Below are 17,588 nucleotides of genomic sequence, written 5' to 3' on the forward strand. Positions count from 1 at the left end.
ACCGCCGCCGAATAGAAGCTTCTCCAGCAGCTGCGGCTGGGCAAAACTCCTTCCCCGGCGAGGTCTATGATGAGGTAGGCTTCATCCAAGCCTAGACCCCCCACCGGAGTAGTGGAGGCGCGCCACGCCACGCGCCCAACTGCCGTGAGGCTCGACCGTTCATCCGGTCGTGCAAAGCCTCCCACCTGCCGCGTGGAGCTCCTACCTATGTGCATGCGTCTCTTCTGCTGTGCAGTTGCCGCCGCCCACAACCGTCATCGCCGACGGCTGCCCAACTCACAGCCGGCCGATTTCGTCCACCCTGCTGGCAAGGTGTTTGATGAAATTCCGAAGGTAAAAAATGATGAAACTTGATGTTTTTTTGTTGGGGGTGGAAAGTAGTTTGACCGTGATTTTCCACATTGTACATGGGCTCGTGTGACTCCTGTTTTGTGGATGATTCCTCGTCGGACGAGGAATTTGATTTAAATTAAGAAGAGGACATTGCAATGTTATTGGCAATGCACAAGGGGAAGAAGCGGAAGCACGTCGAAGGGGACTCCGATCATGTCATCAAATATGGATTTAACTAACTCGATAACTGGATCGACAACATCAAATACATATCAATCATGTTGTCAACTCCTACGGTAAGTCTGGTGCTTCATAATAGACAATCCCTTCGTCGTATGCTCCCTTTCCCTCTTCGACAAGCTCTTCAAAGTCTAAGCAAGAATTTCGAGATGGAAATGATGAGTACGGCGTACACAATAAGTTCAAATAAGATTATAATTGTTTAAAATGCTCTATCTACAACCATGAGCGTATGTCATTAGCAAGATGCAATTTTGCAAACATTTGTTCAGAAGTCAAGTTTATTATGAAAAACTATCGCTGCCAATCTCACACTAGTAGGAAAGTGCTTATAGACGGCAGCGGGTCACTATAAATCACGCTACTAGTACTCTGGGACTGGGTGACAAAAAAAAAACGAGTGGCACGGGGTATAGCCAACAACACTATTAAGGAGTTACTAGTAGCCTGGCCACGTCACTAGTATGTGACGCCCATGTGTTAGACCTGACATAATTTAGGAGTGTCGTGCTCGTATATAGGCATATGCCACTAATAGTTATATTACAGTTTCGTGGGTGCTGGGGGTCACGCAAGTGGTGTTCTATGAAAAAAACATGTGTAGACAGAAAATTACGGCATGGTCTATTGGGCTTTTTCTGCGAAATAATTTCCTTTTTTTAGGGTCAAAGGACAGTAGGGCAAAGGCCCCTACTGACTTTTCGAATTAATTTCCTTTGCCTTATCCCCTTGCCCATGTCCTCCACGTTCTGCACACACACACACAACAAAGCCTCGAATCACTTTCTCTCTGCTCACGCTGCCGCTCTCCCCAGGCTCGCCTCCAGCGGCACGGCACCTCCTACCGGCTTCCCTAGCGCGCTCCTTAGCTGTTCTCGGACGTCACCAACTCCTCCATGGAGGGCGTCGGGGTTGAGGAGGGCGCACCACACGTAGATTGACGGAGCTGCTGCACGTGGCGGCGAACTAGAGACGCACCAGACAGATTGCCCCCTGCCCGTACCTTCCAACCCGCGTGGATCGGCCTACTTGCCGGTGTGAGCGTCCGTCCGTGAACCCACGGACGCCGCTCCATCGATCTTGCCTGCCCGCTTCACCGACGGCGGCCACTGTAGGCCGGCAGCCAGGATGTGCTAGCCTTCGTCCGCCACGCTGGTGCAGCTCCAGGCCGCCCCCGTCCTCGTTCTTCACAGCCGGAACCAAAGCAGGGGAGATGGTAGTGGTTTGCTGCTGCAAAAGGCGCTGCTCCGGTCCAGCCTGTCGCCGGTCGCCGGGAAGTTTCGATTCAAGTTCCATCGAAGCCGTTTGCACAGTTGCATTGATTTCTCCTCGATTTGCATGAGAGGCTTCAATTGGAGGACTCAATTAATGGATGCCTCTCAATTGCGGGGACAGAGCCGTTCCGCCGACTGGAGTACGAAACTACAGGGGGAACTGAAGAATACACACAATCAGTTAAATGAAGGATTTTATTGTCCTATCGTTGTCGGAAATTCACTTTGGTTCTACCATTAGTTTACACAAGCAGCAATGTTCCCAAGGCTTTCTCTCTCGCATACACTTTCAACGACGAGTGCAGGGCAGAGTTTAGAGTTTTTTTTTTAACATCAGTACAGACGCAAGCGTTCATACATACGCGCATACACTCATCCCTATGAATGCACACACATACACCCTATCCCTATGGGCACCTTCGATAGTCTGAACCGGCATGTCATCTTAAAAGTTACGAAGTCACCGTACGCGCCTCGTCGTCGACGGGACGTCTCGGCAGAGTTTAGAGTCATGTCAAAAAGAAGGTACAAGTTCTGAGGTGACTCATGTGAGAAAATGGGCCTTGAGCAATTAGATGCTGGGCCTTGAGCAAGTTTTCAGGTATGCTAGGGTCCGTCAATTGCTTGCATTGGAAGTGAAAAAATTGCCCAAGAGCATGGCATGGATAGTTCAAGGGTCGTGGGAAGGATGCCACTATAATTCTTGAGGCCGTTGCCGATCAAGAAACATGGATTTGGCATTCATATTTTGGCATATGCCTGGATCATGCAATGACATTAACGTGCTCGACCGGTCACCTCTTTTTGACAAGTTAGCAAAGGAAGAAGCACCACCGATGACCTTCGAAGCAAATGGCCGCACATATAACTACGTCTACTATCTTGCGGAAGTCATCTACCCTAGCTGGAGTACTTTTGTCAAGCAAATGGTAAAACTCCAAGGTAAGAAAGAACTCATCTTTCACAATCCAGAAGTGGTGGCTAGGAAAGATGTTGAGAGTGCTTTTGGGATCTTGCAATCCCAATTTGCTATTGTGTGAGGACCATCTAGATTCTGGGATCAAAAAAAATCCTTTGGTATATCAACACTGCTCGCGTGATCATGTATAATATGATCATTGAGAATCAGCATGGATATGGTTTAGATTACACCTTCTATCACTTGATAGGCATACGCGTTATGCCCATGAGAAGAGAGGAGTGAATCAAACGCTTCATGAAGGTGTACAAGGAAATTAGAGACTCCTATTCACACTATCAACTTCAGAAGTTTGATGGAGGAGTATTGGAAATATCATGGCGAGAGAGGCGCCTAGTTTCATTTATTTGTTTGTGTATTGTGCAAAACTATGTTGTATGTGTGTTGCATTTGATGAACTATGTAATAATTTGATATCGTTGGGGAACGTAGTAATTTCAAAAAATTTCCTACGCACACGCAAGATCATGGTGATGGCATAGCAACGAGAGGGGAGAGTGTTGTCCACGTACCCTCGTAGACCGTAAGCGGAAGTGTTAGCACAACGCGGTTGATGTAGTCGTACGTCTTCACGATCCGACCGATCCAAGCACCGAACGTACGGCACCTCCGAGTTCAGCACACGTTCAGCTCGATGACGATCCCCGGGCTTCGATCCAGCAAAGCTTAGGGGATGAGTTCCGTCAGCACGACGGCGTGGTGACGATGATGATGTTCTACCGGCACAGGGCTTCGCCTAAACTCCGCGACGATATGACCGAGGTGGAATATGGTGGAGGGGGGCACCGCACATGGCTCAGGAACGATCCGTAGATCAACTTGTGTGTCATGGGATGCCCCCCTGCCCCCGTATATAAAGGAGCAAGGGGGGAGGAGGCCGGCCCTAGGAGGGGGCGCGCCAAGTATGGAGTCCTACTAGGACTCCCTAGTCCTAGTAGGATTCCACCTCCCTTGTTGGAGTAGGAGAAGGGGAAAGAGGGGGAGAGGAAGAAGGAAAGGGGGGCTGCGCCCCTTGTCCAATTCGGACCAGAGCGGGGGCGCAAGCCTCCTTCCTTTTGGCCTCTCTCCTCTATTCCCGTATGGCCCAATAAGGCTCATATACTCCCCGGCGAATTCCTGTAACTCTCCGGTACTCCGAAAAATACCCGAATCACTCGGAACCTTTCCGAACTCCGAATATAGTCGTCCAATATATTGATTTTTACGTCTCGACCATTTCGAGACTCCTCGTCATGTCCCCGATCTCATCCGGGACTCCGAACTCCTTCGGTACATCAAAACTCATAAACTCATAATATAACTGTCATCGAAACCTTAAGCGTGCGGACCCTACGGGTTCGAGAACTATGTAGACATGACCTAGAACTATTCTTGGTCAATAACCAATAGCGGAACCTGGATGCCCATATTGGCTCCTACATATTCTACGAAGATCTTTATCGGTCAAACCGCATAACAACATACTTTGTTCCCTTTGTCATCGGTATGTTACTTGCCCGAGATTCGATCGTCGGTATCCAATACCTAGTTCAATCTCGTTACCGGCAAGTCTTTTTACTCGTTACGTAATGCATCATTCCGTAACTAACTCATTAGCTACATTGCTTGTAAGGCTTATAGTGATGTGCATTACCGAGAGGGCTCAGAGATACCTCTCCGACAATCGGAGTGACAAAATCTAATCTCGAAATACGCCAACCCAACATGTACCTTTGGAGACACCTGTAGTACTCCTTTATAATCACCCAGTTACGTTGTGACGTTTGGTAGCATCCAAAGTGTTCCTCCGGTAAATGGGAGTTGCATAATCTCATAGTTACAGGAAGATGTATAAGTCATGAAGAAAGCAATAGCAATATACTAAACGATCAAGTGCTAGGCTAACGGAATGGGTCATGTCAATCACATCATTCTCCTAATGATGTGATCCCATTAATCAAATGACAACACATGTCTATGGTTAGGAAACATAACCATCTTTGATTAATGAGCTAGTCAAGTAGAGGCATACTAGTGACTATATGTTTGTCTATGTATTCACACATGTATCATGTTTCCGGTTAATACAATTCTAGCATGAATAATAAACATTTATCATGATATAAGGAAATAAATAATAACTTTATTATTGCCTCTAGGGCATATTTCCTTCAGTCTCCCACTTGCACTAGAGTCAATAATCTAGTTCACATCATCATGTGATTCAACACCAATATTCACATCTGTATGTGATTAACACCCATAGTTCACATCGTCATGTGATCAACACCCAAAGGGTTTACTAGAGTCAATAATCTAGTTCATATCGCTATGTGATTAACACCCAAAGAGTACTAAGGTGTGATCATGTTTTGCTTGTGAGAGAAGCTTAGTCAACGGGTCTGTCACATTCAGAGTCGTATGTATTTTGCAAATATTCTATGTCTACAATGCTCTGCACGGAGCTACTCTAGCTAATTGCTCCCACTTTCAATATGTATCCAGATTGAGACTTAGATTCATCTGGATCAGTGTAAAAGGTTTGCACCGATGTAACTTTTACGACAAATTCTTTTATCACCTCCATAATCGAGAAACATCTCCTTAGTCCTCACTAAGGATATTCTTGACCGCTGTTCAGTGATCTATTATTAGATCAAAGTTGTATTCCTTTGCCAAACACAGAGCAAGGTATACAATAGGTCTGGTTCACAGCATAGCATACTTTATAGAACCTATGACTGAGGCATAGGGAATGACTTTTCATTCTCTTTCTATTTTCTGCCATAGTCGGGTTTTGAGTCTTACTCAACTTCACACCTTGCAACACAGGCAAGAACTCTTTCTTTGACTGTTCCATTTTGAACTACTTCAAAAAATTTATCAAGGTATGTACTCATTGAAAAACTTATCAAGCGTCTTGATCTATCTATATAGATCTTAATGCTCAATGTGTAAGCAGCTTCACCGAGGTCTTTCTTTGAAAAAACTCCTTTCAAACACTCCTTTATGCTTTCCAGAAAATTCTACATCATTTCCAATTAACAATATGTCATTCACATATACTTATCAGAAATGTTGTAGTGCTCCCACTCACTTTCTTATAAATACAGTTATTTCCAAAAGTCTGTATAAAACCAAATGCTTTGATCAACTCATCAAAGCATATATTCCAACTCCGAGATTCTTGCACCAGTCCATTGATGGATTGCTGGAGCTTGCACACTTTGTTAGCATCTTTAGGATTGACAAAAACTTTCTTGTTGAATCATATACAACTCTTCTTTAATAAATCCATTAAGAAATGCAGTTTTGACATCCATTTGCCAGATTTCATAAAGTGTGGCAATTGCTAACATGATTCAGTCAGACTTAAGCTTCGATACGAGTGAGAAAATCTCATCGTATTCAACACCTTGAACTTGTTGAAGACATTTCGCAACAAGTCGAGCTTAGTAGATAGTAACACTACTATCAGTGTCCGTCTTCCTCTTGAAGATCCATTTATTTAACATGGCTTGCTAATCATTGAGCAAGTCAATCAAAGTCCATACTTTGTTCTCATACATGGATCATATCTCAGAATTTATGGCCTCATGCCATTTCGCGGAATCTGGGCTCATCATCGCTTCCTCATAGTTCGTAGGTTCATCATGGTCTAGTAACATGACTTCCAGAACATGATTACCGTACCACTCTGGTGCGGATCTTACTCTGGAAGACCTACGAGTTTTGGTAGCAACTTGATCTGAAGTTTCATGATCATCATCATTAACTTCCTCACTAATTGGTGTAGGAATCACTGGAACTGATTTCTGTGATGAACTACTTTCCAATAAGGGAGAAGGTACAATTACCTCATCAAGTTCTACTTTCCTCCCACTCACTTCTTTCGAGAGAAACTTCTTCTCTAGAAAGGATCCATCTTAGCAACGAATAACTTGCCTTCGGATCTGTGATAGAAGGTGTACCCAATAGTTACCTTTGGGTATTCTATGAAGGCGCACTTCTCCGATTTGGGTTCGAGCTTATCTGGTTGAAGTTTCTTCACATAAGCATAGCAGCCCCAAACTTTAAGAAACGACAACTTTGGTTTCTTGCTAAACCACAGTTCATAAGGCGTCGTCGCAACGGATTTTGATGTTGCCCTATTTAAAGTGAATGCATCTGTCTCTAATGCATAACCCCAAAACGATAGTGGTAAACCGATAAGAGACATCATAGATCGCACCATATCTAGTAAAGTACGATTACGGTGTTCGGACACACCATTACATTGTGGTGTTCCAGATGGCGTGAGTTGCGAAACTATTTCACATTGTTTCAAATGAAGACCAAACTCATAACTCAAATATTCATCTCCACGATCAGATCGTAGAAACTTTATTTTTCTTGTTACGATGATTTTTCCACTTCACTCTGAAATTCTTTGAACTTTTCAACTATTTCAGACTTATGTTTCATCAAGTAGATATACCCATATCTGCTCAAATCATTTGTGAAGGTTAGAAAATAACGATACTTGCCACGAGCCTTAACACTCATCGGATCAAATACATCGGTATGTATTATTTTCAATAAGTCAGTAGCTCGTTCCATTGTTCCGGAGAACGGAGTTTTAGTCATCTTGCCCAAAAGGCACAGTTCGCAAGCATCAAATGATTCATAACCAAGTGATTCCGAAAATCCATCTTTATGGAATTTCTTCATGCACTTTACACCGATATGACCCAAACGGTAGTGCCACAAATAAGTTGCACTATCATTATTAACTTTGCATCTTTTGGCATCAATATTATGAATATGTGTATCACTACGATCGAGATCCAACAAACTATTTTATTGGGTGTATGACCATCGAAGGTTTTATTCATGTAAACAGAACAACAATTATTCTTTGACTTTAAATGAATAACCGTATCGCAATAAACATGATCAAATCATATTCATGTTCAACGCAAATGGCAAATAACATTTATTTAGGTTTAACACTAATCCCGAAAGTATAGGGAGTGTGCGATGATGACCATATAAGTCTTGGAACCACTTCCAACACACATCGTTACTTCACCCTCAACTAGTTTCTGTTTATTCTGTAACTCCTGTTTCGAGTTACTAATCTTAGCAACCGAACAAGTATCAAATACTCAGGGGTTACTATAAACATTAGTAAGGTACACATCAAATATACCCTTGCTCACTTTGCCATCCTTCTTATCCACCACATATTCAGGGCATTTCTGCTTCCAGTGACCATTTCCTTTGCAGTAGAAGTACTTAGTTTCAGGCTTTGGTCCAGCTTTGGGCTTCTTCACGGGAGTGACAACTTGCTTGTCATTTTTAGTTGAAGTTCCCTTTCTTTCCCTTTGCCCTTTTCTTGAAACTAGTGGTCTTGTCAATTATCAACACTTGATGCTCTTTTCTTGATTTCTACCTTCGTCGATTTCAGCATCACGAAGAGCTCGGGAATCGTTTTCGTCATCCCTTGCATTATAGTTCATCACAAAGTTCCAGTAACTTGGTAATGGTGACTAGAGAACTCTGTCAATCACTATCTTATCTGGAAGATTAACACCCACTTGATTCAAGCGATTGTAGTACTCAGACAATCTAAGCACTTGCTCACTAGTTGAGCGATTCTCCTCCATCTTTTAGCTATAGAACTTGTTGGAGACTTCATATCTCTCAACTCGGGTATTTGCTTGAAATATTAACTTCAACTCCTGGAACATCTCATATGGTCCATGACGTTCAAAACGTCTTTGAAGTCCCGATTCTAAGCCGTTTAAGCATGGTGCACTAAACTATCAAGTAGTCATCATTTTGAGCTAGCCAAACGTTCATAACGTCTGCATCAGCTCTTGCAATAGGTTTGTCACCTGGCGGTGCATTAAGGACATAATTCTTCTGTGCAGCAATGAGGATAAACCTCAGATCACGGATCCAATCCGCATCATTTCTACTAACATCTTTCAACACAATTTTCTCTAGGAACATATCAAAATAAACATATGAAAGCAACAACGCAAGCTATTGATCTACAACACAATTTGCAAAATACTACCAGGACTAAGTTCATGATAAATTTAAGTTCAATTAATCATATTACTTAAGAACTCCCACTTAGATAGACATCTCTCTAGTCATCTAAGTGATCACGTGATCCAAATCAACTAAACCATGTCCGATCATCACGTGAGATGGAGTAGTTTCAATGGTTAACATCACTATGTTGATCATATCTACTATATGATTCACGTTCGACCTTTCGGTCTCCGTGTTCCGAGGCCATATCTGTATATGCTAGGCTCGTCAAGTTTAACCTGAGTATTCCGCGTGTGCAACTGTTTTGCACCCGTTGTATTTGAACGTAGAGCCTATCACACCCGATCATCACGTGGTGTCTCAGCACGAAGAATTTTCGCAACGGTGCATACTCAGGGAGAACACTTCTTGATAATTGTGAGAGATCATCTTAAAATGCTACCGTCAATCAAAGCAAGATAAGATGCATAAAGGATAAACATCACATGAAATCAATATAAGTGATATGATATGGCCATCGTCATCTTGTGCTTGTGATCTCCATCTCCAGAGCACCGTCATGATCACCATCGTCACCGGCGCGACACCTTGATCTCCATCGTAGCATCGTTGTCATCTCGCCAACTGTTGCTTCTACGACTATCGCTACCGCTTAGTGATAAAGTAAAGCAATTACAGGGCGTTTGCATTTCATACAATAAAGCCACAACCATATGGCTCCTGCCAGTTGCCAATAACTCGGTTACAAAACATGATCATCTCATACAATAAAATATAGCATCACATCTTGACCATATCACATCACAACATGCCCTGCAAAAACAAGTTAGACGTCCTCTACTTTGTTGTTGCAAGTTTTACGTGGCTGCTACGGGCTGAGCAAGAACCGTTCTTACCTACGCATCAAAACCACAACGATAGTTCGTCAAGTTAGTGCTGTTTTAACCTTCGCAAGGACCGGGCGTAGCCATACTCGGTTCAACTAAAGTTGGAGAAACTGACACCTGCCAGCCACCTGTGTGCAAAGCACGTCGGTAGAACCAGTCTCGCGTAAGCGTACGCGTAATGTCGGTCCGGGCCGCTTCATCCAACAATACCGCCGAACCAAAGTATGACATTGCTGGTAAGCAGTATGACTTGTATCGCCCACAACTCACTTGTGTTCTACTCGTGCATATAACATCAACGCATAAAACCTAGGCTCGGATGCCACTATTGGGGAACGTAGTAATTTCAAAAAATTTCCTACGCACACGCAAGATCATGGTGATAGCATAGCAACAAGAGGGGAGAGTGTTGTCCACGTACCCTCGTAGACCGTAAGCGGAAGCGTTAGCACAACGCGGTTGATGTAGTCGTACGTCTTCACGATCCGACCGATCGAAGCACCGAACGTACGGCACCTCCGAGTTCAGCACACGTTCAGCTCGATGACGATCCCCAGGCTCCGATCCAGCAAAGCTTAGGGGATGAGTTCCGTCAGCACGACGGCGTGGTGACGATGATGATGTTCTACCGGCGCAGGGCTTCGCCTAAACTCCGCGACGATATGACTGAGGTGGAATATGGTGGAGGGAGGCACCACACATGGCTAAGGAACGATCCGTAGATCAACTTGTGTGTCATGGGGTGTCCCCCTGCCCCCGTATATAAAGGAGCAAGGAGGAGGAGGCCGGCCCTAAGAGGGGGCGCGCCAAGTATGGAGTCGTACTAGGACTCCCTAGTCCTAGTAGGATTCCACCTCCCTTGTTGGAGTAGGAGAAGGGGAAAGAGGGGGAGAGGAAAAAGGAAAGGGGGGCTGCGCCCCTTGTCCAATTCGGACCAGAGGGGGGGCGCAGGCCTCCTTCCTTTTGGCCTCTCTCCTCTATTCCCGTATGGCCCAATAAGGCCCATATACTCCCCGGCGAATTCCCGTAACTCTCCGGTACTCCGTAAAATACCCGAATCACTCGGAACCTTTCCGAACTCCGAATATAGTCGTCCAATATATCGATCTTTACGTCTCGACCATTTCGAGACTCCTCGTCATGTACCCGATCACGTCCGGGACTCCGAACTCCTTCGGTACATCAAAACTCATAAACTCATAATATAACTGTCATCGAAACCTTAAGCGTGCGGACCCTACAGGTTCGAGAACTATGTAGACATGACCTAGAACTATTCTTGGTCAATAACCAATAGCGGAACCTGAATGCCCATATTGGCTCCTACATATTCTACGAAGATCTTTATCGGTCAAACCGCATAACAACATACTTTGTTCCCTTTGTCATCGGTATGTTACTTGCCCGAGATTCGATCGTCGGTATCCAATACCTAGTTCAATCTCGTTACCGGCAAGTCTCTTTACTCGTTACGTAATGCATCATTCCGTAACTAACTCATTAGCTACATTGCTTGCAAGGCTTATAGTGATGTGCATTACCGAGAGGGCCCAGAGATACCTCTCCGACAATCGAAGTGACAAAACCTAATCTCGAAATACGCCAACCCAACATATACCTTTGGAGACACCTGTAGTACTCCTTTATAATCACCCAGTTACGTTGTGACGTTTGGTAGCATCCAAAGTGTTCCTCCGGTAAACGGGAGTTGCATAATCTCATAGTTACAGGAACATGTATAAGTCATGAAGAAAGCAATAGCAATATACTAAACGATCAAGTGCTAGGCTAACGGAATGGGTCATGTCAATCACATCATTCTCCTAATGATGTGATCCTATTAATAAAATGACAACACATGTCTATGGTTAGGAAACATAACCATCTTTGATTAATGAGCTAGTCAAGTAGAGGCATACTAGTGACTATATATTTGTCTATGTATTCACACATGTATCATGTTTCCGGTTAATACAATTCTAGCATGAATAATAAACATTTATCATGATATAAGGAAATAAATAATAACTTTATTATTGTCTCTAGGGCATATTTCCTTCAGTGGACATGTGCAATTTTTTAGTTGATTATCGGATATTTTATTTCAAATTTTGTGGCTGATGAACAGCGGCTATACAACGGTTGTACAACAGCTACAACGGCTGCACGGTGGCCGGCTGGTTTTGCATCTCCAGTTTACATCACCTGTTGGAGTTCCACTTTTACATCTCCGTTTTACATCATTTGTTGGAGTTGGTCCTTTTTCTCGAGATGCGAGAAGCACCTTTTAAAGATGTAAATTTTTACATCTCATATTTTACATCTCCAAATTTGCATCTTCTTTTGGAGGTGCTCTTGCAGTGGGTACGACCGACTTATAAACCCCGATGTGAAACAGGGGTTAACAACTCCCCAGGCCTAACTCGTCATCTTGATCAAATCAATCAAGATGGTGAATCTAAACCTAGGATGGTTTTTATTTATTTATAATAGATTCGATGATTAATATGATTAAATCATGATAAACGTGGCGACTACCATTGATTGTTTTGTTTCCCTTAAAGTAAAAAAGAAAAGCAGCAACTCTTTCTCTCTCGCATACACTTTCAGTTCTTCTGTTAAGGAGAGTGCAGGGCAGTGTTCAAGGTCAAGTAAAAAAAGTTCGAGGTTTGACATGACCCATGTGAGAAGATGGGCCATGATAAAATAGATGTTGGGCCGTGGTGTGACGAGTCAGGCCTCATGGTGGTTTCTCTCTCTGATTGATTAGTCACACGAGGTGGCATGTTCAGTTCCACCTTGCTAGTTTACAGTGGGTACGACCGACTTATAAACCCGAAAGTGAAACAAGGGTTAACTCCCCAGGCAAACACGCAATGCCATTAACGAGGTTCCATCGGATCCACCGATAAACACATATTCCTTCCATAAAAAAATTATACAGAATTGGATACGTGGTGCAACACCAGAGCTGCCCCTAAATCATATCCAAGTTCAACAATAGATACACCATCCAATGCAAACGATTCATCACATTACACAACCGAGAATATTCGCAAAGAAGCCGATCGAGATAATGTCTGCCCATGCATGGTCTCTTACAAGGGTCATCCAGCGGCTGGCCACACTGCACAGAAATGCAAAGGTTCTCAGATGTTTAAGGTACTGTGCGGTCTCTTGTACTTCTCAAGGGCTTTGATAATGCGCATTACAGTTAAGTTGGACATACCTATCCTGCAACTATGTTGTTGTCTCATTGCTAATGTCACAGCTGATACTTTCCAATCCTTGGAGCATATGGATAACCTTCATTATCGGAAGCCTATTCGAGCGGTTAGGGTTCACGCACATTAAACCTATTTGGATGCATCTCTTTATTTGTTCGTAATTTGTTTCTAGGGATCCATACCCCAATGATTTCTGTAACACATTTCTCCATTTTCTAAGAGTCTGCAGAATCAGAACAACCATGTAGAATGTTAGTGTGCAAAGGGTAAAACACAACATCATGTCTATGAAACAAAGACATGCCTTTTGAAATGTGAGTAAAAAGTTTTACAAGGTCGATAAAGTCATTTGAAGATGTTTTAGTAACAATGACCGGGTAGTCCACTGGCTTGAGGTTAGTAGCATTTATGACCTCCACACATAAGCCCATTGGTGCTGAAGACGGGATGGGAGCTCTGATGGGGCTCTCATCAAGGATGTATCCATTTAGAAGCAATTGCCCTCTCACACCAACCATGGGCATCCCACGCCGCCTTTCCAGTGGATAAAGGGATGCTTGTCGTCTGTGTGTAGGTTCATAGAAGCGGTGGAATGAGGCCACATTGCGTGTGACCATGCCAAGAAAATACTTTCCGCGACCTTGGATTGGTTCGTTGGTGTTATACACACTAGCTTCAAGAACGAGGTCATGAATATTAGATGGATCTGGCGACACGTCGAACCAGAAGCTCTCGTTCCACGCCGGGTTCCGATCTTCCTCCTTGGTTGTCGTGTGGATCCGTTGTCCGTCAAAGCAAAGCTCGACGTAGGCGCTGGGGGAACCATGCCCATCCCTGGGAATCAGGCCACGAGCAAGTTGGACCGTTATGTTCAACTTACATGTCCCCATTGCCTCTGCTGCAGACGGAGCAATCTACCAACGCAGATAACAAGAGCCCTGCTAGGCATGAATCATAATTACGCAAGCAACAAACAAATCCGCACCAAACTGGATACATGGGGTGTAGAGAAGGAAATATTACAGAACTTGGATTAGACCCGTGGGAACAAATTATAACGGAGCCAGCAACAGGTTTGGTACCTATGAGATGATGAATACAAAGTCCTGGTACGATAGGGCAGGTCGACTGGGGCCGGAGAAGACGAGGACTGCTCCGTGGCGTTGGCGGCGGCGGAGAGGGCCCGATCAACACCCTCGTGCGACGGAAGAGCAGAGTTTGTGAGCCAGTAGACGGGGGTACTGTCGCCCACGTATTAGTATGCAGCGGGAAGCGCGGTGCTCCAGCCAGTGCATGGTGTGTTGTCATCCACATATTAGTAGGCACATTTGACTGGATATTCTCCACTCACATCGGTAGTAAGCGCAACCATCAACTTCACTATCGTTGGAGTTTAAGATGTCGATTTACACTCACATCGGTATATATCGTTGGAGAGTTTAAACGGTCGATTTACACAGGAACTCTCTTTCTAACTGGCAGAAGAATTAAAGCACAAGGGAACACGCTAGCTAGAGCGTGCTGCTGAAAACAAAAAGTAGTTCGAAACGAAAGGAAGAATTAATCCGGCGAAACGCGACAACGGAGAATTGGTCGTCCCTCCGCACCGCACTCAGGCACATCTCGTGCGATTACTCGCTCGCTGCATGCATACACAGCAAGGGGAAAGTATGCAAACTTTCAAACTTCCAATTTAAATATGTCCAAAAAATCTTTAAAAAATCATGGATGTTCACAACACATATGTCGACAACCCCTAAAAAAATTCAGATCCAAATTCGAAATACAAAAATAGAAACAAAAAAGACAAATTCAGATGTGGCATTTGACGCAGTTCCGTCACATACATGGTAACTAAACAAACTATGATCTCAAATGAGGATGAAACTGAGAAACAACATAATATGGATACTTATCGAGGTTTCTTTTCGGCACATACTCTAAAAGGCGCAACCTTTCCGCCCTCTATTAAAACAATATTTCTCATTAGCTATTATTATTATTATGAAGTGTCTACAACACCAAGTCATGAAATACAACACCCAAACAAATGCAAATAGAAGAAAACATGAATAGTACGGGAGCCGGACTAAGCTAGGTAGATGATCGAACATGAGGTTGAGCATGGACTACATCCAGAAGGCTCGCACATCAAAACGACCATGATAACTGGGCGCCTTGTAGTAGCGAGCAGGCCGGTCAGTCATGGTCCTGAGCTCCCCTTCCTCGCCATACGTGACGGTGAAAGTGGTCAGGCAGAGCACATGCATCAGCTCATCCGTTCCCTCACGTAGGAGGCGCTCCATGAGGCAGTACTTGCTGCGCTCACCCCTGTAAACAAGCCTCGCATCCACATGTATCCAGTGAGGGTGCTCGAGAAAAAGCTTCTCCTTGGCTACTTCCCACTTGGGGGGTTCCAAGCCAGACATGTCGACACGACATGCACAAAGGAATCCATCATCATGATCATCTGCGCCAGAAGATTGGCGGCGGATCCCGACCCATACGGCAAGGTCATGGTTGTAGTGAGCATGGCCTTTGAATGGAAGCACCCAATCACCAAGGCGCTCCCATTGGCCACTGTCATAGGAAAATGTACCGGAACCCACATGCCCAGCAGTAGACACCAATATGGTGCCCGCCCAGGGGTGCACGGCATGTGCAACGATGCAAGAAGGATCAAACGGAACCTCGGGAGGGTTGTCACTTGTCAGTCCAAATCCAGGAGAAGTTGGAAGAACTGGACAAGGGTAACCAAGTCCAGTCATCGTCGTTGTTGTCATTCGGATTTGCCACGAGGCAGTGTAAGACTCCACGTTGAAACACATTGTTCTTGTCCATGACAGATTGAAACACATAGAGTCTATTCCCGATGGCTATGGCCGCGTCATAGCGGTTAGCTACGCCTCTCGGCACAATCCTCGACGCACTTAACTTGGCGGTCTTGGTGTCGAAGCTGAGGGTACCGCACAAGCTCGCCGGCTTATTTGTGGAGGGACACGTGCCGATGATGTGGGTGCCGAGCGTGGCGAACTGCGTGCCGTTTCCGATTGTTGGAGGTCCTATGCGGAGGACGGGCGGCTCGGAGAAGCACTGCGGATAAGGCCATGGGTCCTGTGCATGCAGGTGGGTCGTTGTCTATGTCCAGTTTGTGGATGCTGAATAGCTCATGTTGGTCGTCAAGTACCAGTACAGATGATGCTTCGTGGCCGGCTGCTGGTTGGCTGTGCTGCATAAGAGCATCTCCAGCCGCGCCCCCCAATAGACCCTCCCAGGCGTTTTTTCCACGCCGGCGCCGAAAAAACGGTCCAGTCGTCCCCCAGAAGCCCGTTTTTCGTCGGCTCGAGCCGGAATTGGTGCCAGCGGACCCAGGCAGAACCCGGCGCCCTGGGGTGCTTGGTGCGCTGACATAAGCGAAAAGGGGCGTGTGGGTCCGCCCTGTCGGCGAGTCGAGCGCCTCTTCCCGCCGTTTCTTCCCACTTTTCCCCAACTTCCCTCCCATTTGCCCCTTTTCTCCCGCCATTCTCCCGCTCGCTCGCCTCCCAGCCGGCCGTCATGCTGCCGAAGAAGTACGCCGTCCCCCACGCCGCGGCAACCACTACCGCCTCCGTCGCCCAGCCGAAGCAGAGGAAGCCGAGGGCGCCGCCGTCCAAGCCGCCGGGCATGTCAAACGCCGATTGGAGGGTGGAAGTACAGCGACGGGAGGCCGTCACCGCCGACCGGCGGAACAGGGCCCTCGCCAAGAAGGCCCGTGACAACGCGGCACGCGCGGCTGCGGGCGTCGCTGCCTCTGACCAGGCCGAGGCCGAGGCGGCTCGCGCGGGGATGATGAATTCCCCCGGCAACCACGCGTAGTACGCGCCCTGGGGGTCGCCGGGCTACGTCTACGGGGACGCAGACGGTGGATTCAACCCCAACATCGCCTTCCCCCATGGCCACCCGGCCCAGCGCACACCCGCGCCCGCCTTCGCCGGCATGCAGTACCCTCCATACAACTACTCGCCGCCCGCATACGCGTCCTCCCCGACGCCCCCTCTTCGCCATTGCGCGCTGCCCTTCTCTCACCTTGGCAGCGCCGACGAGACCGAGGCCGACATGGACGAGATCATCACGCAAGGTTCGGCCGCGGCCGCTGCGTCCCCTGGGTTCACCGCGGACGAGACGGTGGATCTCAGCAGCGGCATGGAGGGCGAGCTCGGCTACGTCTACGGCGACGAGGAACATGAGGAGCAGGATGAGGAGGACGAGGAGGACAAGGAGGAGAAGGAGGAGCCGGCGAGGGGCCGCAAGAAGAAGAAGGCGCCGGCCAGGCTAGAGCCACGCATCAAGTGGGCGTCCAAAGAGGAGGAATGCCTTGCCGAAGCATGGAAAGTCGTCTGCCTCGATCCGACCACCGTTGCGAACCAGAGCCTCGAGACGTATTGGGTGCGCATCAAGGCCGAGTTCGACGAGCGCAAGCTCGTCGACCCCTACTTCAAAGGCGTCTACGTGCAGCGCGGGGCGAAGACGATGGCGAACCATTGGGGGCGTATCCAGGGGCGTGCAACAAATGGCACGGGATCGTCGAGGAGGTCGCCTGTCGCCCAGAGAGCGGCGGCAGCATGGAGGATCAGGTATGCCACGC

General features: G+C 46.3%; 1 pseudogene; it reads right to left on the minus strand.

Moving 5' to 3' along the window:
• Positions 1-12,646: 12,646 nt before the first annotated feature.
• LOC123042850 (uncharacterized) lies at positions 12,647-14,176 on the minus strand (annotated as a pseudogene).
• Positions 14,177-17,588: the final 3,412 nt, after the last annotated feature.

This window comes from Triticum aestivum, chromosome 2B (genome assembly GCF_018294505.1).
Source record: "Triticum aestivum cultivar Chinese Spring chromosome 2B, IWGSC CS RefSeq v2.1, whole genome shotgun sequence".
In the NCBI taxonomy this organism is placed as follows: domain Eukaryota; kingdom Viridiplantae; phylum Streptophyta; class Magnoliopsida; order Poales; family Poaceae; genus Triticum; species Triticum aestivum.